Here is a 14,085-nt window from a genome sequence, read left to right on the forward strand (position 1 = left end):
TGAGTTGGAATATTTATTTGTACTTGATGTGAATGAAATTTTGCAATGAGAGTTTAGCCATATTTCCAAATGTACGTGTGATTTTCCTTTGAAAATATTAAATTGGGAATGTTGATGTAACGAGTTTGAAAATACCATCGTATCAAATATAGGGAGATCAAATTAATATATTGTCCAAAAAAAATACACTTAAACTTGTGGTATTTAGAAATGAATTTTTCTCTTCTCACTCATTCCTTGTGATTTTTTTTCTACTTTCCGTTTTTCCATTTTTGCCCTTGTATAAAAACATCGGAACACAGAAAACTTATTCAAGGACAAATATAGAAAAACGGAAGGTAGAAAACACAGGGATGGGAAGAGAAATCTTCTTTAAAAAGCTAATTAGCTAACATCTTGACTTATGGGAAGAATGTGGGCCTAAGTGAGAATACCCATTCCACTAAATTTGCTGAAAAGACAAGGAAATTTTCTCTTCTCATCCCCACGTTTCTTTTCTACTCCAATACACGCAGAAAATTTCGGGTTTCTAGAACCCGAATTTTTTTAGTGTAATTTCACACTAAAAAAAATTTGGGTTCTAAAAACTGAAATTTTCTATGTATTTTGGGAGTCGTAAAAAAAATGTGGAGACGGGATGAGAAAGACAAGTCAAGTGGAGACGCTCACTTTCAGCAGTAGTTTAAGGGGCCAAAGGCATAATCTTATCTAGTAGAGTACTAATATTACAATATATGACTCCTTATCCAGTGCATACTACTTCAGTTCTTTGTATCATTCAACTACAAAAGTGTTTTTCTTAATTATGAAAAAAGTGTTTACTTTGTTGTACATGCTATTTTAGAACTACTTCAATGTATGTTAACTTTTTTAGATGAAGCCTTGTCCACTAAACTAATCTAATACTAACAAGTACCTATAATTCTCAAGTATATTATTATCACATTAATACAAAAAAATTAAAAAACCAATTCTTTAGATCAGATAGTCTTATATTTAATGTAAAATTTCTAACATTGTCACCCATTTAAGAATTTCCTGCATATTTTCTTTTAGAGTTTTGTTGGTAAAATCAACTGTCTCCGAAGCCTTCTGCATTTAATTTAATATAAAAATAAACTGCCAATCATCGATATAAATATATAGATTATTATTATTATTATTATTATTATTTTAATTGTTGAATAAGGGTGGGGCTATTTAATTTAAAAATAAAAGGCCTGAGTGAGTGTATATTAAAAAGCCATAAGTATATAAATGTAAAATATAAAAAGTATATAGAGACGACAATAATAATGTAAGTAGAAGTGATGTGACATTGTAGAATGATTTAATTGGACCCGAAATGCCTAAACCTTGGGGATACCTTAGAACGTTATTGGGTTAAAAAACTACGATCAAAGATAAAAATTCGATCACATTAGTTTTAATTTTGAAGACTAATTCGACCACTCAAAATCTTTAATGTGATAAAAGATTTTAACTTTAAAAGACCAAACTGTCTTCTCCTTATATATAATTTTGGTGAAAACTAAATTTTCGGTGTTGAATTTTAGTATTAATTTGTGTATGTCTATTGCAGGAAACATCTGCATTCTCATTATCTTCGGGGTTGGGAGCAACAAATGCACTTGTGTTTGAGATTGTTATGACTTTTGGTTTGGTTTAAACAGTTTATGCTACTGCAGTAGACCCAAAAAATGGTAGCCTTGGAACAATTGCTCCAATTGCTATTGGTTTCATTGTAGGAGCCAAGATCTTAGCAGGTGGGGCCTTTAATGGTGCTTCTATGAACCCAGTAGTGTCTTTTGGGCCTGCTGTTGTTAGCTGGACATGGGCTAATCATTGGGTCAATTGGTTGGCTATTGCTGTAGTTGTCTATGAAGGTGTTTTCTCTCCCCACCCTCCATGAATCTTTTATCCCCCTTGAATTTCCAATTTTGCCCTTGAAAAAACTTCGGTTCGTAGAAACCGAAGTTTTTTTTTGCCTTGAAAAAAAATTTCGGTTTCTAAAAACCGAAATTTACTCTGAATTTGCACTAGAAAAATTTCGGTTTTTGCGAACCGAATGTTTCTGCAAGGGCAAAATTGGAATATTGGGGGTATAAAAGATCCATGGGAGGGGGGAAGAGAAAATATCGTCTATGAAATTTTCTTCATCACTGCTAGCTCTTATGAACCGTTACCTATCACGGACTATTAAGGTCTAAATTCCCCTTAAGTTTTAATTGAAATGGGGTTGAATTTCCTTAATTGGCTTTCTATCTTAGGTGCTCTTTGTTATTTGCATTTTCCTGTTTTCAAATGTTTTGATTTTCTGTGATATATGTCATGTTCTGTAAGATCATTTTATTAAGTAATGATTACCTCTTCTAAACTTAATACATAGCATAAATTGTTCGACGAGATCTTATAATAATTTAAACAGCAAGGTCATGGTAGTAATTAAATTGTTCAAGTAGCAATCATGGCTCTTAAAAAACAGGCTTGAGTGTGTGTCTACATATCGGTGAATAAGAACCATACTCAACATAAATGAATCCAATCGAATAAAAACATTACCTCGGCTATACTCCATGCAAGAAAAGTTATAAAAAAAGAAGGTAACTCCTGGACCAAGAGAAAACACAGAACAAAAATCTTGAGTTAGGAATCAAATTAACTGCAAAAACAAACAAAAGCTTCACATGAAAATAAACAATATTGTTGGGTTTTTATATTGGCTACATTTTGCAAAAGCCAACTCTAGTTAGATGTTGGACAAAGATGTTGTAGCATTATCGTACAACATTGTCTGCTCTATTTTTGCGCAGAATTTTTATATTGAATCACAAACAAGATTTGTTTCGATTATATTTGCAAGCTTATGCGCCAAGCCAAAACGAGCCTTGTTCTCCACGTTTTCCTGAAGGCGGTTTGAGTATTATTATTTAAAACAAAAATATAACTTGTTATATTTTTGAAAATAATATATTATATTTTTGTGTGACAAACAAATTATATTTCTGAAAATAATATAGGGCTGGCCGCAATTCTTACAGCTGTGTTTGTCTGAAGACCTAGCTTGCACATTAAGACAACTGAAGACTATATATATGTGAGGCCTCAAGCCTATACAACTCATGTATTCTAAATCGTGTTTTTAAAAAGGTGAGTTTTTAGGGTTTTGAGTTTGTGTTATTTGTGAGCCTTTCTTGTGTCACTTTGATGCAAGTTTAGGACTGTGTTTTGATTGTTAATTTTAAACTACTCCTAAGCTTTGAAGCACGGAGTTAGTGTGTGTGATTCACTCAAGAGCTTTTAAGCAAGAGTGAGGTCTAGTTTCTAGGAGGGTGTCTCCATCTTGATCGTTATAATTGACAGCAGCACAATACGTGTTGTTAGAGGGAATTTGGGACGGGGTCTCATTATCTAGGAGGTTCCTAGATAGGATTGCACGGGTAGTGTCTAGGCGAGAAGTCAAGTACCGGGTGTTGGTCGAGGGCTTTGAACTAGAGCTATTATAGTGGATTCATTTCTGGATTGGTATCCCCCAGAGTAGGTGACGTTGCACTGAATTGGGTTAACAAACGATCTGTGTTATTTATTATTCTGTTATTTATCGCTTTATTATATTCGGCGCCTATCTTGCTGCAGCACATGCTATAGCATCTTGTGTAGCATTGTGTTCCATGCGTGCCAGATTTCAAATATAAACTCAAGGCAATAACATAAAGATGTGAAAGTGAAGTGATCCATAGAATAGATTAAAACCTCATCAATAGTTTGAACAATGACAACCACAAACTGAGCCCTTCCTGTCCATTGCATCAGAGGAAACAATGCTCCGCTCAGCACCAATGGCACCGTGTATAACTTCTATGAGTGCAGCACATTGCAGAAAACCTTTAATCAAAAGTCAAAAAACATGGAATGTTAATAAAATTATATTTCACAGGACACAAGTAGTACAAAGCACAAAGGCACTCATCTCCAACTGCAGCACAACAAAATTAACAAGGTGCAGTGTGATAGAGACTTCTAGGTACTTGCACTGTGAACACAAGAAGATACATGAACAACAAAACTACTATGACAAATAGTTGTAGAATAAAATACAAAATCACAAAATCACCAAGACTAGCAAGATGCAGCAAATATTACGTAAAACCATGAAAGATCCCAAAGCTGAATTGAATGGAAAGTAGGTTAAGAAAACTAAATTCAAGAGACAGAAACATGAAGAATTCATAGTCAAAATAGAAATCACCAAATGCTTCAAAATATAACAATGTGAAATATATGCCACAGTTAATTGCAAAGCTCCATGTGAAATGACAATTTTTTAGGCTTCCCGTTATGAAATTTATGTTTTATCTCAAGGCTGAATTCAATGGATAGTATTAGTATGTCAACCTCTGCTTGCCTGCCACAGACCAAATTACCGATTATATCTTGCCACATGCAATACCAGATAATTCCTAGAGCCAGCCACTGTAACAATGACGATATCATTTTAGGAGTACACATCATAAATACAAAATAACAACGAAAATAACACTAGAAGAATATCATCTCTCCCTTAGCCAATTTATCCCCAACAAACAAATAATCATAACAAACACCTAACCAAGTTGACCAAAACTCCTCATCCTTGGGAAGGGAAGAGTTACTCCGGAAGCTTGTATGCAAAACCACAGAGTAAAACTGAAGTTCCGGATAGAAACACAAAAACTTCAACACTAGAAAAAATGCAAAACTAAAGGTAGTTTGTGATAACCTCTCTCTAAGCTTTCACAATGGAATCGAGAAGCGGGGATGCTGAAATGGACATAATGAAATGTAAATAATTCATATTCCGAGAAGAGAACCCCAAATTAAAGCCTAGCAATTATATAACACGACCATAAAAAATAATGATTCATGTGTCCTTGTTAATTTGTTCACAGAAAAGCGGCAAAGAAACTCATCTCCAATGTTCTACATTCCATGAAGCTAATTGAAAAGGTGTAGGTTGATTGCAAAAGATGAAGACTTTTGTAACACACCAAACCCATGTAAAATTTGCTCTGCCAATACCACATGATACATTAACAGAACAATTACGCTGTGAAAATAGGTTGTAGAAAAATAAAGAAGAAGAATAGTAGCATAATTCTTCAAACCAAGTTGCAGATCAACATTACAAAGAGAGGACCACCAAGTTATCCCAACTCCTCAAGAATCATGTAAACTTTTGCACTGTCAGAATTCAGATCAAAAAGCCAAATGTAGATCAAAGAAATAAATCGACTAGACAATATAGAAATGAAAATAATTCACAACCCAAGTACATGGTAGCAAAATAAACCCGAGGCTCGATACTACTTAGAATGTTATTGTTTCAAAAGACACTACACTGCAGAAAACAACGTCATATTTCAATTCACATATGGCGGTCAAAGCCAGAACCAAATCAAAAGACCAAAAAAAAATAAGATTACAAAACAAACATGAGGATCAAAAGACAAGAAAAAAATAAGATTACAAACCATGAATATCAAACAAAAGAAAGATAGAACCAGAAGAAAAGACCAATTATATCCCACACATTTCCACAACAATGTGAACCTGTCTGCCATGGGTTCCACAACAAACTACACATTTCTGACACACTTTTGGCTTCCTCCTAAAACATAGGAGTCCCAGGCCACTGTAATGAAAACATTATCTTTATAGGATCATCATCATCATAAATCACAACTAACAGTAAAAATTAGCAAAAGAATCTATTGTCACCAACGAATAAATCATCAGAGCAAACAACACCTATGACATAACCAAAATTTCTCATCTGGGAAGGGAAAAGAGTTATTCCAGAATCTTGTACCTTATGATAGAGTAGTACTCAAGTTCTGGATACTGAAACGCACAGCTTCAACACCAGCTTGCACGCGATCAAAGAACTATCATTTGGGAACAAATACATGTAAGTAAAAAGACCAATTATATCCCAAGAATGAATGAGAGAAGCATGCATGCAGAAGTAGAAAAAAGCGCAGAGGCAGTTGAAAATCATCAGATTGCCAGATTAAGCCAGCCACAATTGAGAATATATACCACATCCAGCAAAACATGAGGTTCATGTGCACTTATTAATCATTTCACAGGACACGAGTACAACATACAGCTGAAGCTATCCTGATGATTACGTATTCCGAATCAAGTGCGTTCAAGGAAAATTGACCAGAGCAAAAACATTCACAGGCTCTCTCCCCTGTAGCACCAAAGCAAGAACATGTCCTTGATAATCTCTGCCACAGAAACTGATAAAGGATTCAAGTAAACTACATCCTCAAACAGAAAACATGAAACAATTGGAGATTCTGGTCATCATCATATATCACAACTAACAGTAAAAACAAGCAAAAGAAGACTAGAGAAAATCTCTCCAAACAAAGTTAAGTTGTCACCAATGAACAAATCATCAAAGCAAACAACGCATATGACGTAACCAAAATTGTCCAAAATTTCTCATCTGGGAAGGGAAAAGAGTTGTTCCAGAATCTTGTACCTTATGACAGAGTAGTACCGAGGTTCTGGATACTGAAACCTTATGACACGAAAACTTCAACACCAGCTCACACATAGGAGAGAAAGACCTATTATATTCCAAGAATGAATGAGAGAAGAAAGGATGCAGAAGTAGTACAAAGCGCAGAGGCAATTGGAAATCATCAGATTGTTAGATTAACCTCAGCCACAGTTGAAACTATATACCACATCCAGTAAAACATGATGGTTCATGTGTACTTGTTAATTATTTCACAGGACACGGGTAGTACAAAGCACAAAGGCACTAATCTCCATTTTCATGCACAACAAAATTACTGTGACGATTAGTTGTAGAATAAACCAAGAAAACAGAAAGAAAAAGTAGCATAATACTCCAAACCAAGTCACTGATCAGAAGGTCATAATTACAAAGAGTCCCACAGAACTGTCCCAATTTCTCCAGATTACATATTAAAAACGAGGCGTGCTTCCCAAACTGGTAACACATCGAAAAATAAAATTCACATCAGAAGTGCTGCAAAAAAATAATATTAAAAGCAAACCACTGATGATGAGTACATGCTCAAAGGATGAAAGGAAGAATAATATTTGACACAAAAGATGAACTAGAAAATAAGTCGACGAAAAACCTAACAAACTCAATAATAGTTTGAAACCAACAAGAGCCGTAAACTCCAAGTTTGAAACCAACAAAAACCAAACAAAACCTCAAAAGCAGGAACCAAAAATAATAAACCATGCCATAGTAGAAATGACCAAATTTAAGCATTTTACAGTTGGAAGTATTCGACACACCCAATGGAAAAGTAGCATAATTCTTCAAATCAATGTGGATCAGTATTCGACACACCCAATGGAATAGTAGCATAATTCTTCAAATCAATTTGGATAAGTAGTACAAAGAGAGGCCCACCAAGTTGATGCAAGGAAAATTGACCAAGCAAAAACATTCACAGGCTCTCTCCCCTGTAACACCAAAGCAAGAATATGTCCTTGATAATCTCTTCCACAGAAACGAACAAATGAGTCAAGTAAACTACATCCTCAAACAAAAAACATGAAGAGAGCCAATTGCAAATTCTGGTCACCATCAAAGATCACAACTAACAGTAAAAACAAGCAAAAGAAGACTAGAGAAAATCTCTCCGAACAAAGTTAAGTTGTCACCAACGAACAAATCATCAGAGCAAACAACACATATGACGTAACCAAAATTGTCCAAAAATTTTCATCTAGGGAGGGAAAAGAGTTATTCCAGAATGTTGTACCTTGTGACAGAGTACTACTCAGGTTCTGGATACTGAAATAAAGTTCAAGTTGTCGAGTCAAGAATAAGTCTTGTAGTGGACCCGAAAAGCCTAAACCTTGGGGATACCTTAGAACGTTAATGGGTTAAAAAACTACGATCGAAAATTAAAGATTCGATCACATTAGTTTTAATTTTGAAGATTAATAAGACCACTCAAAATCTTTAATTTGATCAAAGATTTTAGTTTAAGAGACCAAACTTGTTAGTTATTACAAGTAAATTTTCTGTGCTAAATTTTAGTATTAATTTGTGTATGTCTATTGTACGAGCCAACATCTTGGCAGGTGGGGCTTTTGATGGTGCTTCCATGAACCCAACAGTGTCTTTTGGGCCTCTGTTGTTAGCTGGAAAAGGGCTAATCACTGGGTTTATTGGGTCGGCCCTTTAATTGGTTGGGCCTTCTGTTTTCTTCATCACCCCTAGCTCTTATGAACAATTACCTGTCACAGATTATTAAGGTGTAAATTCCCCTTAAGTTTTAATTGAAATGGGGTTGAATTTCCTTAATTTGCTTTCTATCTTAGGTGCTCTTTGTTATTTGCATTTTCTTGTTTTCAAATGTTTTGATTTTCTGTGATATATGTCGTGATCTGTAAGATCATTCTATTAAGCAATGATCACCTCTAAACTTAATACTTATCATTTTAGTGAGTAATGACAGACTCGAGTGTGTGTCTACTTATCGGTGAATATGAACCATACTAAAAATAAATGAATCCAATCCAATAAAAAAATCACCTCGGCTATACTCCATGCAAGAATAGTTATAAAAACAGAAGGTAACTCCTGGCCCAAGAGAAAGCACAGAACAAAAATTCTGAGTTAGGAATCAAATGAATTGCAAAAACAAACAAAAGCTTCACATGAAATTAAACAATATAAACTCAAGGCAATAACATAAAGAAGTGAAAGTGAAGTGACCCGTAGAACAGATTAAAACTTCATCAAAGTCTGAACAATGACAACCACAAACTGAGCCCTTCTTGTCCATTGCATAAGAGGAAACAATGCTCCGCTCGGCACCAATGGCATCGTGTATAACTTCCATGAATGCAGCACATTGCAGAAAACCTTTAATCAAAAGTCCAAAAACATGGAATGTTAATAAAATTATATCTCACAGGACACAAGTAGTACAAAGCACAGAGGCACTCATCTCCAACTGCAGCACAACAAAATTAACAAGGTGCAGTGTGATAGAGACTTCTAGGTACTTGCACCGTGAACACAAGAAGATAGATGAACAACAAAACTACTATGACAAATAGTTGTAGAATAAACCAAGAATAAAGAAAAGTAGAATAATTCGGCAAACCAAGTCACTGATTAAAAGGTCATAATTACAAAGAGAGCCCCACAAAGCTGTCAAAATTTCTCCAGAATCGTGTAAATTTCTGCAGTGCCAGATTACAGGTTAAAAACAAAGTGTGCTGTCAAAATTGAAACACATTAAAAAGAAAATTCACATTAGAACTCAATCGAAGAATAATATTTGACGCAAAGAGGAATTAGAAAACAAGTCGACTAAAAACCTAACGAACTCTATAATCGTAGTGTATCATCATTAAAAAACTCCAAGTTTGAATGCAACAACAACCAAATAATATCTCAGAAGCAAGAACCCAAAATAATCAACCTGAAAAGAATAACAATACCGATGAAATATTGAAAAATAAAAGAATGTAAAACTCCAGAGAAAATGAATCGAAAATAATTCACATTGCAAGAAGTGTACCAAATAAACCTGATTGCTTGATATTACACAGAAAGTTATTGTCTCAATATTGTGAAAACTAACAACTCATTAGTAGCTGCAGATCATTAAAATAACAGCCAACTTCAAGATCAAAACCAAAGTAACCAGGGAAAAAAATGTGAAAACAAAAACTAAAAGATCAAACAAGAGGAAGATAGAACACGGAGGAATTGTGTGCATGTAGATTACCTCTCCTGCAAAACCAAGGAGAAAAATAACAAATCAATCGATAAATATATGCTCTCAAAATCAATGAACAAATATATGCTCCAAGAGAGACATGGACATGTACTACCGAAGGAACACCAGACACAGATGACGATGCTGTAACACCCCGACTTTTAGAATTATTTAATTATTCAAAATATAGTTAAATTCTAGATTTATTTTATTAACACTTGTTTGTCTTGATGTGTTTATGTGTCATTTCTTGTTTGTGTTGGCATGTGAATTAGTTAGTTAATTGATATAAAAAGAATTCTAGAGTAGATGAGTTGCAATGGTGATATGATATGACTAAATAATTAAGTATGGAGAGGGGTGGCGAGATAGCGCGCGAATGAAAAATTAATAAACTAAAATCTAGATTTTAGTAAAAGTTAATGAGACGAGAAACTAAAAAAAAAAATAAAAATAAAAAATATAGTTTTGATGAAGAAATAGAGTAGAGAATACATTTAATTAGATAACAAGGTAGGGGGTGGGGATAAAATTATAGTAGAGATAAAAAGAAAAGAAAACCATGGTTTTAATTTTAATGAATTCACTTCAATTGTAATAAATATCTTGTCCTTTGGAATTAAGTGGTTTAAAGGGAAATAAGGTTAGGAAGAGTCAGTATACTCATACAAACAAAAATAAAATTAAGAGTGCAAGTGTGAGAAGAAGGAAAAGCACGTGGGAAAGAAGGGAAGGAAGAAACTCGATCTCAAATCTTAGGGATTCGCTACTAATCAAGTAAGGGGCTTAACCTTTCGTTTAGGATTCTTTTCTTTCTCCTTTACTGCTACATGTTGTTGTTGTTCATGCTTCATTGAAAGTGAGTTTTTATGTTATGTTGATGTTGATTCACTGCTAGTTATAATCCTTATTGTGAATTTTGTGCTCCGTGTTTAGTGTTAATTTTATATGGTATTGTGCTTGAAGTTGCTCATTGGTGTTGTTCTTGAGAATTCAAATAATGGGGTTTATTGGGATTTTGATGATAATTCGAAAGAATCAGTTTCGTAACGTGTTAAGAATAGAATACAATTCTAAAACAATTATGAGTCGTTTCCGGGTCAAGAGAATGTCAAAATCGAAGCCTTTAAACAACCATCAATGGAGTTTTATTTTTTTCAAAACCGTATGAACCTTTGTCATCGTTAAAACTTTCATTTCGAATATCTAATCTTAAAAATAATACCGGTAATCCTTTCTAAATTGAATGACGATCAAAACGGTATAAAGAACGTCGAGTTTCGTTGAGTATTGAGGGAGATATGGACGGGTCGGGTAACCGGGTCGCATGACCCGTTTTGCAGGAATCCGGGTTAGGAAGATGATGAACAGTGTCGCGCTGGCTACGCCCACTCTCACCCACGGCGAGTGGAGGCGCGTGAGGCATCTAGGAGACTTCAATTGTTTTCTTTATTTTTAAAGTAAAATAGTAAATAATTTTACAAGAATTTTGGTACCTATTTGGTAATTTTTGGACACTCGTAGCTATTTTTAAATAATTATTTGGAGTAAAACTGTGATTAAAAATATTATAATTTCGTGAAAATTTCCTAAACTGATGGTGTAACTCACTCTCCTTGGTTTTATATTCTCTTAAGAATTTGAAATTATTTCACAATATTTATTAATTAAATTGATGTAAAACTGTTATTGATGTCGATCCTACATGATATAAAACTGTTGGTGTTGATCCTACGTGATATAAAACTGTTGGTGTAGTATGTTATAATTGGTGTAGTATATTGGTGTAGTATATTATAATTGGTGTAGTATTGGAGTAGTAATGACGTAGCAAAGATGTCTTGTTTCTTTGAGTTAAACTTATTTCGACTAATGAGTTGGATTATTTTGTTTGATGACTTGTTTTTTTTATTATTAAGTTGTGTAGTTGTTGTATTTTGATAATTGTGATTGTTTGTGTATTAGACCGCCCAAAAGCAATATTATGTTTTGACTATCTCTTGTACTATTTTGAATTTGGTTATCTTTTGTGATTGTGTTACTCACCCTTGCTGCCCCTTCTGGTTTGACCCTACGATGTGCAATCGTAGATTTTGAGGTAACAATGATGCTTAGCTGAGAGTCCGGAGATGACATTAGGAGCTGTCTTCCTTTCCCGTTTTTAATAAATTGAGTCGCTCTGCTAGGAAGTCCTATGGGGGAACTCTAAGTTTTAATTCAGTTGTTTTATTGTTTTAAAGATTTTTAATTGAACTGTGATGTCTATTTCTAAAACCTTGTTAATTTGAATTTTTCAGACAATTTAATTTCCTTATGAGTTTATTTCCGCTGCATTATTATAAATAAGTCGATGCATAGTAGTGTGACACTCCTAAAAAATAATTAAAGAGACATTTTACAAATAAATTAGAGGGTAAAATTTGGGGTGTTACAGATGCGGCTTTGATGAAACGGACAAGGAACACGAAAGGTGTAGGCATAGTTAATGTCCATTCAAGTTTGCCTAGGATGGTTTTTTCCATGATAAGAATTTGTTCATGAGTGTAAGCATAATCTGAGAGGGTTACAAAGTCATTAACCTCAGGTGGCCAGATATAGGGCTTCTGGTGAAAGTTGAAATTTGGTGTGAAGATCTACTAGCCAATCAGTGAGTATTGCCCTCATCTTCTCATTTATCTCAGGCTGTGAGTTCATGTAATCATGTGGACGGTTCTCATTCTTCAGAGTTCAACACATACACAATAGCAAAATTGAAATCAGACACAGAAGGAAATCATAAAGAATCAAAATTCAAAAATAAATATAAATCATATAAGTCATGTGTTTTTTTGTTACCTCAACTATCTTATAGAACTTGTAAATATCTTCAAGATATTCAACAGCAAAAAGTTCATTGTTAGCATCACCAGCATCAATGTCAACAATTTCCTTTGGTTTGTTAGTCATGTAGATTACCTCTCCTGCAAAACCAAAGAAAAAAATAACAAATCAATCGATAAATATATGCTCCAAGAGAGACATGGACATGTACTACATAACCATATATACTGAAGCTCTCCTAATACTAACTTATACACCGTATACTTATACAACTTTTGAATCAGTAAATCCAAATAATGATGGATAGTATATCAAATTGCGTATTTTTTTATCTCAATATGACACCTCTAACATCACAACACATCGAACGTTAAACTAAATGTCACAGATGAAAGAAGGCATTGTTGTATTATTAAAACCCGCACCTTTCTACACTATGCGGAGTTACCTCATAAGCTTTGGTCATTTGCTTTTGTCACTGCTGCATATATTTCACTAACAGACTTCTTACAGTTGTTCTTCAAAAGAGGTACCCAATGAAGTCCTACACAAGACCAAACGAAATATTTACCATATACACTCTTTTAATTGCCTTCGTCCAGAAGATTAAAGTAACAAACACTACACATAACTAAAATACAGATTCTCAAGAATCATGTAAACTTGAGAACCAAAGGTAGAGAACAAACATTTTGAAGAATAACCTCTGCCACGGTTGCACATTCATAGCTTTATCTCTCATGAAATATCCAAGTGAATTTAAAAGAGGAAATTGCAAAGAATGTACAATAAAAATAGTAGAAAGAGTAACACTGAAACAAAAATAACTTATAATCCAGTAGAGGTCATCAAATTAAATTAAGGCTTCATACTTACATAGAACTACCTTGTTTCAACACACTAATCTGCCTAAAACAGGTTCATATAATTCAATACACGTGCAATCATAGCCAGAAAAATTAATTCCAAACAATTCAATGAACAAACCAGGTTTTTACCAGATCCAATGATTGGACATGTTTAGTACTGCAAAAAATTCCTATTTGTCATCACCGAAATTATGCTATGTGATGCTGCCATGTCCCCTTGGGGTAATCAGTTGAGTATGGTGCACATACATTTAACCAATTAAAAATACGATTTTTGCAAAACCGGTAGCATCGTCATTTATTTTATTTTTTGGCAAAACCACCTAGAAGACTGCGCGACTAATGTTTAAACAATCTCTGGCATGCATTTATGTTGGCTCCAGATTTTCCTACCCAAGCAGATTATGTAAAATATCTTATTTTTCTTAACAATAAAAGAAGACCATACAAAAAGAATGAAAGGAATGTACACATATTTCTTACCACAATTTCTTAATTCAATACCATAAAACCAAAAGTTAGGTCACACAAACCAAATCACGAAAGCTCACAATTTCAGATTGGAAAGAAAAAAAAGAAGTAAACCCTAGGTATTGTACGTCGTTTGAAATTTGGTT

The 14,085-nt window shown here is 34.0% G+C and overlaps 2 long non-coding RNA genes across 3 annotated transcripts; one reads left to right on the top strand and one right to left on the bottom strand.

The window, feature by feature from the left end:
* Positions 1-927: 927 nt before the first annotated feature.
* On the bottom strand, positions 928-9,900 carry LOC123899727. Of its 2 annotated transcripts, XR_006805736.1 has the most exons (5): positions 6,533-9,900; positions 4,760-6,284; positions 3,754-4,473; positions 2,563-2,610; positions 928-1,089 (listed from the first exon to the last, which is right to left on the bottom strand). It is a non-coding gene; the product is annotated as an uncharacterized LOC123899727 (long non-coding RNA). The 2 variants fall into 2 exon arrangements; XR_006805735.1 differs by lacking the exon at positions 928-1,089 and having other exon boundaries at positions 2,376-2,610; positions 3,754-6,284.
* A 340-nt stretch (positions 9,901-10,240) lies between these two features.
* LOC123899724 lies at positions 10,241-12,080 on the top strand. Its single transcript, XR_006805732.1, has 2 exons — positions 10,241-10,556; positions 11,870-12,080. It is a non-coding gene; the product is annotated as an uncharacterized LOC123899724 (long non-coding RNA).
* Positions 12,081-14,085: the final 2,005 nt, after the last annotated feature.

This window comes from Trifolium pratense, linkage group LG7 (assembly GCF_020283565.1).
Source record: "Trifolium pratense cultivar HEN17-A07 linkage group LG7, ARS_RC_1.1, whole genome shotgun sequence".
Classification (NCBI taxonomy): Eukaryota; Viridiplantae; Streptophyta; class Magnoliopsida; order Fabales; family Fabaceae; genus Trifolium; species Trifolium pratense.